Here is a 7,210-nt window from a genome sequence, read left to right as displayed (position 1 = left end):
TGAATAACTCACGCCACTGTAGTATCAAGATTTCTCTCTATCTGTCTATATGTCTGTCTATCTATTTATCTATCTATCTATCTGCCTGTCTGTTTGTCTGCCTGTTTATCTATCTGTCTGTCTATCTACAGCCAGACGGTTTAACTCATGTCATTCTGTCCTCCGCAATGAAACTGCCCTCTCTCAAACTTACACACCTCTCAGCATATTCTCCATCTCATTCTCGGTCTTTCCCTTCCTCCTCCTCCCCCTCCCCCTCCCCACCTCACTCACATTCACTCTCCTAGTCGATCTCTCAGTCTTCATTCTCTCCACGTTGTCAACCATCTCAGTGTACTAATGATTTCCAGCACACCCATGTTAACACCATAAACCTCTCATATGTGTCTCCACCTAACTTCACATCGACACACCATATTTACCTTGCCCAGACGGAGCCCGACGAGCTATTGTTTTGAGTTGAAAGTGATTACATTTTGGAGGTAATCGAGTGACTTTGAAAGGTCAAAACCAAGGTCACTGATTTTCAGAGGGCTATAGTTTGAAAACGATCGAAAACAGAGATATTTACTACTAGGACCATGCAGGGACTCCTAATGTGATCTTTCATTTGGCACTAAGACCTTCGACCCTGAATGGCCTTGAAAGGTCAAACTCGAAACTATTTCAAAATATATTTACTATTATCAGTATATACGAAATCCCATATGGGTTTTTAATTGGTACCATGACCTGTGACCGTATGTGACCTTGAAAGGTCAAACTCAAGGTTACGCATAATCAGGGGGCTATAACTCAAAACTCGTTGCAGATATAGATATTTACTGTTACCAGGATATAAGAAGTCTCATAAGAGATTTCATTTGGCAGCATGACCTTTGACCTTGAGTGACCTTGAAAGGTCAAACGCTATATCACGGATTTTCGGAGGGGGTAACTTGAAAACATTTGCGCCATTACCTTAGACTTTCATTGTGTACTGACTGGCAGAAACAAGTCAGTATTTAATTGCAATATAATAATTGTTGCCCGGGGTTTGTTGTGCCTGGTACCACTTGTATTGAATGCTTTCACTCATTCAGTTGAGTGACTTCTGATTTACTTATTGTATAACATGGTTCTTGTGTGTCAGCTAGGGGCGGCCTCCATCTACTCACATGATGTAGTACTACCTACAGGTGACCCTAAAGTGACTGACGAGCTAATGGTTTCCCATGCTTCAGGAATCTACGTTGAGCGGTACTCACATAAAAACAAATGGATGCCTGGTGTTTTAGTGGATGAAAGCTGTCCAAATGAATGTGGCCCATCAGGCTTTAATTCCATGCATTATACCATTCAGGAGAAAAATGACCGGTTGCCCTTAAGTTCAATTATCTGAATCCTAGCTCTATGCCTCTTGTGGACAGAAAAAAACAGAACAATATCAAAGCCCTTTATTTCATGTCTCAAAATGTGACGCACAGCGAGAGTAACTACAGCAACACCTTGTTTTGTGTTGCCTACTTTTGAACCTTCTTATTTGCTACTAAATCTACGGAAGTTACAGAAAAAATGCCCATTTAAGTATCATTGCTGCCTGTTAAGCTATTTTTCCAGTTGCCTCCAGTATACAGTACAAATTGTGGACAATCAGGAGGTAATCTACTTTTTGGGAAAGGGGTGGGAGTTGTCTTAAAGTTTCTGGCATTGTTTTAAAACTGGTTTAGATAAAGCAAAGCGCTGTAAGAATGTGATGTGACTGTCATTTGTGCAAATGTTCATAAATTTAATTTAAACATTTTCAACAAAATCACACAAATTTTTCATAATTTTGAAGGCAGTAAATTGGACAAACTAGCTGAAGGCCATGGCTGTTGTTCTCGTACCTTATTCGTTGACTTAGTATTTCTCTACTGTCTTTGGTATTTCTTTACTGTCAATGCTAATGTCACTGTGAATATTTTCCTTGTTGCCTTTTTTCTATCTATCTATCTATCTATCTATTGCCAGACGCCTCAATCCTGTTCGGGGTGGCCACAAACAAATCGCCTCCACGTCGCCCTGTCCCTCGGCATTTCACTGCCCTGCTCCCAACTCATACCCCCCTCTCTCATACTTCGTATACCTCTCCACCCCATCCCTCCATCTCATCCTCGGCCTCCCCCTCCCTCTTCCCCCCTCCACCTCACTCACATACACTCTCTTCGTCAGTCTTTCACCCTCCATCCTCTCCACATGGCCAAACCTCGTCAGTGTATTCCTTCTAACGCTTTCTAACACATCCACATCCACACCACAACGCTCCTTTATATCCTCATTTGTCAGCCTGTCTCTCCATGTGACTCCACAGGCTCCCCTTAAATAACTCACTTCCACTGCTCTCACTCTTGACTTGTGTCCTTCCAACAACGTCCAAGCTTCTCTTCCATACGTTAGAGTTGGTATCACAATACTGTCATGTAGTGACTTTTTCACGTCCATGCTCACTTCCCTGTTTCTTATCACTGTTTTCAAGGAACCAGCAACCTTTCTTCCCTGCTGTACCCTTTCAAGCACTTCACCCTCCAAACCTCCATCCATACTGATCACACTACCCAAGTACTTAAACATACTCACATTTTCCAATTCCTCACCATCCAACCTCGCTGTACATTCACTGACTTCACCTCTCTTAAAGACCATCACTTTACTCTTCCCTACATTCACCTTTAGCTTCCGTTTCTTACACACTCTCCCAAACTCATCCACCGAGCCTTGCAGCTCCCCTTCGTCTTCACTCAACAACACAGTATCATCTACAAACCACAATACAGGGAGTGTCCAAGCACTACCCTCTCTCACCAGGGCCACTCCAACATCCACTACCCTACCTTGTACCTCTTTTATTACTCCATCCATGTACAGATTGAACAACTATGGAGACATGACACATCCCTATTTCAACCCAACCTTCAAAGAGAAAATTTCACTCAGTTCACTATCCACACGCACTGCAGCCTTAGCACAATCATACATACTCTTCACAGCATTCAACAACTTCCCATCTACTCCATATATTCTTAATACTTTCCACAATCTTTGTCTATCCACCCTGTCATTTGCTTTCTCCAAATCCATGAAAGCCGCATACTGTGGGAAATAAAGACGTTCTAGGAAAATTTCAACATAATGAGCGTATATGAGATTTCGTATTTAATTAACGGGGATATGTTCATTTTAGGACCAAAAGCTTTTTTGAACATAAAATGCGTTCTTGAAGTTTTTTTTTTTTTCAGTGTTCTCTTATATTCTCTGTCAGTAGTCTGTAACATACCCTGTGCTGGGCAGTACCCCTGGAGGCCGCCTCTCAACTGGCAGCATCCAGGGGGTTCCAGTCTGCCTAAAACCTGGTCTGGGCGGAGAAATGGTCTGGGTGGAGAAATATTACACTGCAGTACTTCATCGCCCCAGATAAAAAACTATGGTTGTGCATACGGCATTGCTCAAGACCCATAAGGCTCCCCCCCTCCCCCCTTATGACGGGTGACCCAAAACCTAGTCAGGGTGGAAGTTTGCCACTGAAGAATTCCATTTCCTTGTTCTTAATACAATGGGCCTGCAAAACAGTGTTACTGGTAACCCTCAGAGGCCTCATCCCACTTTCGGGGTAGCCCCTCGGGGTCCCCCCAGTCTAAAACCTGGACAGGGTGGAGGTCTAACACTGCAATTTTTTTCCCTGTGCAGTAATGAATGGCTGTGCACTGGGGAAAACATTCTCACACGAAAAGCTCCCTTGTGTAGTCTGAAATTTTTCGGGAATATAAACTATATCTCTGTCTGTCTATTTATGTATCTATCTATATCTATATATTCTGTATACTATATACAGTATATGATTTATTGTATGTATACTACCGGTATATACTGGAGGTATTCTATCTATCTATCTATCTATCTATATATATATATATATATATATATATATATATATATATATATATATATTGCCAGATGCATTAATCCTGTAAGGGGTGGCCACAAACAAATCGCCTTCAGGTTGCCCAGTCCCCCGGCATTTCACTGTTCTCTCCCAATCTCACACACCCCTCTCTCATACAATTTCTTTCTCCTCTTCATCCAGCCATCTCATCATCGGCCTCCTCCTCCCTCTCTCCCCACCACCTCACTCACATACACCTTCCACGTTAGTCTCTTGCTCTCCACCCTTTCCACATGGCCAAACCACCTCAGTGTATTTCTCCTAACGTTTTGTATCACATCCACATCACAACACAACGCTCCCTCATTTCCTCGATTATCAGTCTCTCTCTCTCCATGTAACGACACAGGCTTCTCTCAGATAAGTCATTTCCACTGCTCCCACTCTTGACTAGTGCCCTTCCAACAATATTCAAGCTTCGCATCCATACGTTAAAGTTGGTACCGCAATACTGTCATACAGCGACGTTTTTACTTCCATGCTCACTTCCTTATTTCTTGTCGCTGCTTTCAAAGAACCAGCAGACTTTCTTCCTTGTTGTACCCTTTCAAGCACTTCATCCTCCAAACTTCCATTCTTACTGATCACAGTACCCAAGTAGGGGAGACCGGGTCTATTTGTTACATGTCCAAGTTGCTACACCCTCAATATCTCCATAATTAGTCTATAGATGAGTGAGTGGTCGTCGCCATGTTATGCAGCCTTCATACAACGGTAGAGCCTGAAGTGGCAACTTGAAGGCGTTGCTTGAGAAAGAGCTAAGGGAAAAAATAGATATTTTATCTGTCGAAATTTTTTTCCATTTTCAAAGTTATTTTGATATACAATATCAAAGTCACATGTTGATGCAGCTGAGTCACCTGGTGTGTGGAACCATATATGTGAAAAGGCTATGAAATTAGCAAAGGTTTATGGTGGTGGCATCATTTTCTTAAATGTAAAATGGCCAAGTGTACAGAACACCAGCGTTGGGTTTTGTTGTTATGGATTAGTTGTTACAGTACCTGTATCATTTTACCCCATTCGAGAACAATTGTACTAATTATCCCAATACTTTCAGCTAATTACTTCAACCATGCCTGGAATTACCCATGGAAAACAGATTGTCATGGAGGCATCAGTCAAACAAGATATGTATAATAATCATATAAACGTGTTGCAGATCAATACAGTGTACTGTAAAAGTAAAATATCGTTTAATGAACGGTGTTGATAAAGGTAATCTTACGTAGGTCTAGATGGTCTCTATGTTTATCTGTCAGTTTATCTATCAGTCAGTCTATCTATCTATCTATCTACCTAATATATCTATCAATATTTATCTGTCTGTTTCAAACTATCAGTTTATTCCATCATCTATATATCTATATCAGTCAATCAGTCGGTCTACTGTATACAAAATCAAGCTATTTATATTTATCTCTCTGTCTCTCTGTCTATCTAAAAATAGTGAAAATGGAACGAGTGAGTGATTCAGTGAGTGCTGGTGACGGTGGGGTAGTAATTGAGTGATAGCAGTTGCACAACTGAATGTTTCAGTTACTGACAGAGGTTGTGATGAGTAACTGAATGCATGATAATGATATAATTTAGTTTACACACACTACATCCAATATGCCACTACGCCTGTATACACATGTTAATGACAATAGCATAATTATCGACAAATATGGGTTCTATAACATGCATATCAATTTACCTCGGAGTATGTAACAAGTTGCCCTGTATATGGGGTAAACTGTGACGGATGACATGCCATCATAAACCTTTAAATAACCATATGACAAAAATGTTTCCGTTTATTTGGTCTGTATTTATAACAAAGAGACATATTTCCCTGCTTCCAGACAAAAAAAAAATTATATTATAGCATTAACTTATGATGCAAGGAGGAAAAATTTAAAAAAATATAACAACTAGACCCGGTCTCCCCTACTTGAACGCACTCTCATCTTCCGTTTCCTCGTCATCCAACTTCACTGTACATTCACTGACTTCATTTCTCTCGAAGACCATAACTTTACACCTCCCTACATTCAACTTTAGATTCCGTTTATTACACACCCTTCCAGACTCATTCACCAAGCCTTGCGATTACCCCTCGTCTTCATTTAACAACACAATATCACCTGCAAACAACAGAACCGAAAGTTTCCAAATGCTACCCTCTTTCAATAGGGCCGCTCCAACATCCATTGCCCTACCTTGTATCTCTTTTTTAACTCCATCCATATGCAAACTGAAAGACCATGGAGACATGACACATCCCTTTTTCAATCCAACATTCAGATAGAGAAAATCACTCAGTTCACCATCAACACGCACCACAGCCTTAGCACCCTCATACGGCATTGATTAGCTTCCCACTTACTCCAGATATTTATAATATTTTCCACAATCCTTGCCTATCCACCCTGTCATATGCTTTTTCCAAATCCATGAAGGCCGTATACTACTTTTTTCCCTTCTTTACAAACATTTCCACTAAAGACCTAAGGATCAATATCTGATCTACACAACCTCATCCCTTCCTTAAACCTCCTTGTTCTTCTCCAGCTAATTCTTCTGTTATTTCCCTGACTCTGTCAATAAGTATCCTACCATGTACTTTTCCTATTACACTCAGAAGCCAAATGCCCCTATGATTACCACACACATCTTTTTCCCTTTTTCCTTTGTACAGGGGAATAATTATACCTGACTTCCAATCCTCCAGGACTCTACCTGCCTCCCAGCCCAATCTGGACATATTCCATACCAATTCTAGTACTCTCTCTCCCCCATGCCTCATCATATCACCACCCACTCCATCAATTCCTGGGGCTTTCCCCACTTTGGCTTTCTTCATTGCTATCACTACTTCCATCCTACTGATCTCTTCCTCCCTTCTCACCTCCCTCCTTCTACCAGCCATTCCACAGCCACTTATACTTGCATTACTTTCATTCTCTATGTTTGATAATTTCTTAAAGTGTTCTCTCCATCTGCTTTCTTTTTTTCTCTCTTATATCAATCTACCATTTTTATCTTTCACCCCCGATTAACTTCTTTATCATCCTGTCTTCTTCTCTTTATCTCCTTCCAAAACATTTTCTTGCATTCTCTCCACTTTAACTCAAAGTCCTTCCAAGTTCCGCATCCACTTTCTTCTTACTCTCTCTTACTAATCTTTTCACCTCTCTTCCTCTCTACATAGAACTCTCTCATCTGTCTCTCAACTTCCTCCATGCCTCTGCTTCCCATCCACAC

Source organism: Coenobita brevimanus, chromosome 60 (genome assembly GCF_032717465.1).
Source record: "Coenobita brevimanus isolate Jiangsu-jjx chromosome 60, ASM3271746v2, whole genome shotgun sequence".
Lineage (NCBI taxonomy): Eukaryota > Metazoa > Arthropoda > Malacostraca > Decapoda > Coenobitidae > Coenobita > Coenobita brevimanus.
Note: the sequence above shows the minus strand (reverse complement) of the source record.